The following is a 7,049-nucleotide window of genomic DNA, read 5'->3' on the forward strand; positions in this document are numbered from 1 at the left end:
TAGTGGTCTTGAAGAAGCTCATGCACACATGATATACATTTAAAGAGAGATGGAGACCAAAGGAGTGGCTTGAAACAACGTTAAATTCACATGAAGTAGCTTGGTGACTTCAAACAAGCAATAGTTAGAGGCATAAAAAATTGATGACACCAATAATATTGGTCATAAGATCAAACTACCTAAACTTACTCATTGCTCCTCTTCAACTAGTGTGCATGAATTGTCATAAATATAGGGGGAGAAGAATGGGTGGTTGGTTAAATTAAGTATTGGTCATATTAAGGCTTTGGTTTGAGTTAATAGTTCTCTCGCATCTTATGGGGATCCTCAAGTAAGAGAAATGAGTTGGCCCTCATGAATAGTTTGATAAACACACTTGAAAAGTGAGCATGATGTGGTTGAAAGAAGATTTATACTCATTGTTGTGCATATTGAGACCACCCAACCCACTCATTACTCGCCCTCCAACAAGCATTGAAGCCGTGACTATTTTAAAGATATTATTTTGTCAATCTAGTCTATTGATTGTTTTTCATGATATTAGGATGAGGTAGAGACATTTCAACCCAAGGGAATCATCGAGTGTTGCACTGGTGGAAAACCTAGACATTTCACAAAGTGCCCATGAAAAGTAAAAATCAACTAAGGGTAATTAACCAAACCAATGGTGTCTTGAATGTGGCACGATCACAAAGGCAAGGTATTAAATAAGTCCTTACATCACTTCCTATGATGAGGGCAATTTTGTCCATCTAGGCTATTGACTATTTATCATGATATTAGGATGACGCAGAGACATTTCAACCTATGGGAATCATTGACTATTGGAATTATGGGAAACCTAGACACTTCACAAAGTGCCCATGGGAGCTAAAAGCAACCAAAGGTAATTAACCAAACCAATGGTGTCTTGAATGTAGCATAACATCCATGTACTTTGATTGTCCCAAACATAGATTGGTATATTAAAATATAGTTGCAAGTGTGGGAGCAAAGGGAAATGTAGACATGTCTTCAAAGAGTTAATGGGAGCAAGAAGTACCCAAAGGTAATGTACTCAATCAATGGTACCTTGAATCAATATTCTTTAGGCTCTTTGACATAGAATTGACAAGTGACAAGAACACTACACCCAACTCCATGAATGCAATCACAAGCAATCAATAGGACTGAAGGGATTACTATGTAAAAATATGGTCCTTTTAATATGCTCTTACAAATGTATTATGGCATATTAATCTGTGTGTTTTTAACCCACATAAAGGCACAAGATTGTGGCAAAATCATTCCCTACTCGCACAAAAAGCTAAAGTGAAAATATAAGCATTTAGAAAGTAATTTATCTATGTATCATGACATATTAACATAGGTGTTTTTAACCCACATAAGGGCATAAGAATGTGGCAAAATCATTCCCTACTCACATAGAGCTACAAGTGAAAATATTGGCATTTAGAAAGTATTTTATATATTTGTATTCTTAGATTAAAAGAACAATTTAGACTTCAAAGCTCCACATGTTTTACTTTTCTTTATATCTTTATTGCTTTTCTAGTCCTTAACTTGAAGAAAACTAGGCACGACACGGCCTTGTTGATGTGGTGCCCACATTTCAAAAGACAGAAGCTATATTGGAACTATTGGAGGGTAGCACACTCAGACAGAGCATACTTGAATGGCTTTGTATGGTGGATCACTTCAAATTACAAGTTTGCAGTGCTTCTTGAGGTTTGGGGTAGCACACTCAGACAGAGCATACTTGAATGGCTTTGTATGGTGGATCACTTCAAATTACAAGTTTGCAGTGCTTCTTGAGGTTTGTGCATCGGTTCATTGTCTAATTCACGTGACTTTTTGCTTTGGCGGCCCCTCTTAGATTACAAGTTTGCACAAGAGAGGGGCCGCCAATTTTTTGATCCAATACGTCATTCTTAGAAGATCCCTCCTTTGTCACAAAGATCAAGCAAGTGTGCGATGATGCAAGAAAGGCATGCTCGGCTGTTGAAGAGGCATGGAAGTAACAATGTTGTCATTGATGTCTCTAAATAATATGGTAGATCTCTAGCCCATAAGACAAGTTGCTATGGATTGTGCCTCTCGAGTTAGACTTACCCCTCTTGTTGCAGCTTCTAGTTCACCTAAGGACTCTTGGGCATGGAAGAGGCATGGAAGTAACAATGTTGCCATTGATGTCTCTAAATAATATGGCAGATCTCTAGCCCACAAGACAAGTTGCTATGGATTGTGCCTCTCGAGTTAGACCTACCCCTCTTGTTGCAGCTTCTAGTTCACTTAAGGACTCTATCTTGGGCAATCTATTGCAGAAGATCGAGATGTACATTAGGGCTCAAAAAGCCTATAAAATCCAGGCAAGAAAAATCCAAGTGAAGGGAAAATGGGAGGTTGAGGGAGATGCTCTTACGAGCTTTTACTTTGATGCTCTAAAGAAAAAAGGCAAAAGGGAATGGATAAGCTGCATAGAAACACAAGATGGAAACAAACTAACAGCATAAGAGGAGATTTTGGATGCATTCTGCAGCCACTTCGTGTCCATAGTGGGGCCTTCTTCTAAGGGTATGGAAGCAAAATCATCAAGGATCAGGCAACAAAGTTGGAGTCCTCTTTCATTGTGGCTAAGTTGAAATGTGCACTCAAAAGCATGAAGAATGGCAAGTTACGTGGAATAGATGGCCATTGATGGAGCTATCCAAATGTATTCGGGATACTTGTTGGAAGTTATGTTGCAACAGTTAATCAATGGTACGTGGAATAGATGGCCATCGACGGAGCTATCCAAATGTATTCGGGATACTTGTTGGAAGTTATGTTGCAACAGTTAATCAATGGTGCAAAGAGGATGCTTTTCCCCATTCTAGCAATCTAGGTTTGTTCAAGTTAATACCCAAAGGCCCATAGAAATGAAGATGTCACAATGGTGACCCCTAACATTGCTTAACTTAGCCTACAAGATACTAGCCAAAGCTTTGGTTGCTAGGATCAAGTGGTTGCACACTAAAGTTGTGCACTAGAAACGGTATGCCTGCTTATTTAAACGTTGAGAAAAGGATGCAATAATGAACTTGATGCTTGCAATTGATTGGGCCATTACAAGTGGACAAAGAATAGTCCTTATTAATTTAGAGTTTGACAAAGGTTATGATAGGATCACTCGGATGGCTTGGTAACTATGGATTTAGGATATTAGAAAAAGGGGAGGTTTCTAGATATTTGGGTTGGTCCTAGGTTTGGGTTGAAACAAACCAAATTACATATGTGGTCTTACGAAGCCTATATGGTTGTAGGGAAGTTGATCAACTCAATGCTCGTCTCTAGTGCGGTATTTCTAGCAGCCATACTAGCATTTTCAATAGCATGTTGGAATCAATTGGAGAGATCACTAAGACCATTTCCATGGACAGTGGTGAAACACAGCAGTCCCTTTGGTTTTTAGATGTTGCCTATCAAGATGAATTTACACCTATTTTAAACACACCCAATATAGTAAAGAGTGTGCATGCAAATGGCCTTAGGACATGGTTGGATATATGGGCATAGAGGGAGCTCCGATTCTTATCATTGGAGGAGTGTAAACATAGATTTCAGTTGAATGAGAATGAAACGAAATGGTCAGAGATGGCTCTAATGAATAGCAGAGAAGAGTGGTTGACACCCTTGAAAACCAAATGATGGCCTTGATGAAGTGCTATCAAATTGAGAAAGCGAAGCTGCATTGCGAGGCAGTCAAAAGAGAAGACTTCAATCTTTGTGGATAACAAGTCATGAAGTTCGGCTATGCCTTCACTAAGTTCACCATAACAAGTAAAGTATAAAGCGAAGCTGCATTGCGAGGCAGTCAAAAGAGATGACTTAAATCTTTGTGGATAACAAGTCACGAAGTTCAGCTATGCCTTCACTAAGTTCACGATAACAAGTAAAGTACAATGTGTGATAGGGGGACTTGAACTCTATGATTAAAAGAGTTTTGAAATTTGAAACTATTACAAATGAAATATTATAGCCACTATTGTTTTTCATTGTCTAATCATTCGCATTCGCATTCAAATCATCAAATAGATTAATGTCATTAAATCATTCTTCAAATGGAATGCCACCATGTGCATGAACAATAAGTGTTGAGTTGTAGTTTACAATGGCTCCAAGGTCGAAGGGGAGAAGCACAATTATGTTAGGAGAACACAAAAAAAAGAAGAATCCTAAGGCTTTATAATAGACTTAATATAAGCAATTTTCAATTATTATTGTTTTAGCTAGAAGAATATTGTTCTCAAAACACACACACACACACACACACACACACACACACACACACACACACACACACACACACACACACACACACACACACACACACACACACACACACACACTCACTCACTCACTCCCTATAGTATCCTTCATCTTCCCCCTGCTTACATCTTGTAAGAAAATGGATGGTTCACAAGTTTCACCATGTTTGTGTTTCCCATAGTACCCTTTATCTTCTCCCCCTCTCTTATTCCATACATGATCATCATTGATTCCCTTATAGACTACTAGCATTTTCTCCCTAGTTTTTTGACCCTCAAGTTTCTAGTTTTCTCTGAATATTCATCATATTCATATTTCCCATTGTACCCTTGATCTTCCTAGGCGATGCATCGACTCCAAAAATGAAGATTGTGTTTTTGTGATGCTTGGTGCTAAGAGGGAGAGAAAGTCTAATGAGCCAATGACTCGTCAAGGTCAAGAGGAAAACCTCATTGAGGGGGCATGTGTAGACAGTTGATGACCTTGCAAAAGAGGAGAGGAAACTCATCTGACTATCCTCATAATTTTAGGTTGTATTCACTTGGATGTATACTAACCTTAAGGTATTTCATGTCAACATGTCTAACGAACCAAGAGGAGCCTCCCCCATCCATAGACCTAAGCAGACGAGCTAAGAAATTGTAAGATCTTCCTAGGCGATGCACTGACTCCAAAAAGGAAGATCGTGTTTTTGTGATGCTTAATGCCAAGAGGGAGAGAGAGTCTAGTGTGGGAGCCTTTGCTCAACCGCCAAGACCCACGGATCGCTCATTGCTTCAAAGCGTTCCAAGCGAGCTCTAATGGCTACCTCTCACATAGCCGACGCGCCATCGATCCTACGAGTGTAGTGAGCTTACCTTGATGTTGATATGAGTTGCCTTCTCTCCCGCACACAACGGTACCTCCACGATCCTAGATGCTAGCTAAGGCATGCTCAAGCCTCCATCTCCAAGCTCCAACTGTCATAGTCGCGCACGCAAGAGGAGGAAAGAGGAGAAGAGGAGAGGAGATGGTGAAGAGCTTCACCCTCTTGATCCCTCACTCCTACTCACTCACTCCATCACACTCACAATCACTCCCTCTCGCAAGAGCACACACAAGCAATGAGAGGAGAAGAGGAGGAGCTCTTGTTGGGCACACACCAAAGAATGAGCTTCCATTCACTTTTTGAACTTTATATATATAAACCCTAAAACCCCATGGGCACCCATCTTTTTTTACATGATCGGTCATTGTGGGAAGGTCCATTTTTCTAATTTTCTCTTTTTGCTTCATGCCCTAAGTCTATATTTGACTATTTTTTTTTTACAGGTGGCACAGGAGGGAGCCTGGTGCTCTTTTACAAGAGTTCTTGAGGCGCCTTTTATTTGAAACTACGTTTTTGGCCCTGACTTAGCTTTGGAGACCGCATGCATGTCCTTTCTCCTTTTCCATCTTCTTTTTGCTTTTTCATCCATCATTCCGCCTTCTCGACTTGGGGTTAAAATAATCCCCCTCCGAGACGGGTGCCAGTCCCATGGCACTCTTGTCGACTATTGGTGTTTTAAGAGGCAGTTGGTGAAGCAATCATGTGAGGGCAGGGGAACGTGTAGACTCGGGTGCTTGTGGAAGTATGGTAGTAAGGTTGGTTGGAGAAGTCAAACGGATAGCGCGTTGGTGATGCTTGGAAGAACCGCGTGTGGTGCTCCATCTAAGGAGGGGGGTGTCTATCGTATTGTGTAGTGCATTGTGCTCGTGCTGGTGGAATGGGGAGTTGGGTTTAACCACAGGGTAGCATGGGTGATATCCCACACTTGGGGGTCCCATTCGTGCCAGAGGTACAATGCGAGTAGCTTAGGGTGACAGGTCTAACCATAGGCGAGTGGCCTCCCTAGGTATATCTTGCCCTTGATAGGCCCTAAGCGTGAAGTAGGGGAGCAAAAAGGGCTAGTGGTTTAGGAGCGGAGCCGGCCGACGGAAGCCACCGAGCACGCCTAACTTGAGGATCCCTAGGTGCGGTGATTGTGCTTGTGTAAGTGAGTTGTTTTGGTTATTCCATGCATAATGATTTGCTTGTGCTTTGCTTTGCAAAAAATAATAAAATAAATAATCTAGTAGAACGATAACCTGTACTTAATCTTCCTTGTTTGATTGAGGTGGAGAAGGGGATCGAATGGACTTGCTTAAAAAATGATGGCTTTGCATATACCCTTTGAGATTCATGCAGACGTCGAGGGAGGTGGTGGAGAGGAAGGGATGGTTGCATCCCGTAAATTGGCTCTTGTTCATATCCTCTAGGAGAGCTAGGTAAAAGGAGGGAAGAAGGCTAGCTCTCATCAATAGGCGTGCCATGGCGCAGCTATCAATGGCGTTGGGGTCAAAAAAGAGTGGAGGCAAGCCATGCTCTTGTGCGATCGGGTCCTGTTTGAGTAATAGCTTAAGTAACCTAAGATAATTACAGGTAGTTATAAAGGCTGGATCGGGGCAAGAAGAGAAGTCCGCGAGAAAGCGCGTCATGGAATCATTTAGTCTTCCTAAGTTAAAAAGCAAGGCATGCTCGAAGGAGGTGGTGTTGGAGTTGTAGATGATGGGAAAATCATGCCCCCCATGGGGGGTGGCAACAAAATCCACCTACCCTACGAGGATATGGTATGAATGTGGGGTCGTTCCTCTCATAGGGTAGGGTGTTGCAAAACACCATCCAGGCAAGTATGCTAATATCGCACTCACACCTCCAAAGAGATTGGAAAATGTAGCCTTGT

Source organism: Lygodium microphyllum, chromosome 8 (genome assembly GCF_053477565.2).
Source record: "Lygodium microphyllum isolate KBCC chromosome 8, Lygodium_microphyllum_v1.1.10, whole genome shotgun sequence".
Classification (NCBI taxonomy): Eukaryota; Viridiplantae; Streptophyta; class Polypodiopsida; order Schizaeales; family Lygodiaceae; genus Lygodium; species Lygodium microphyllum.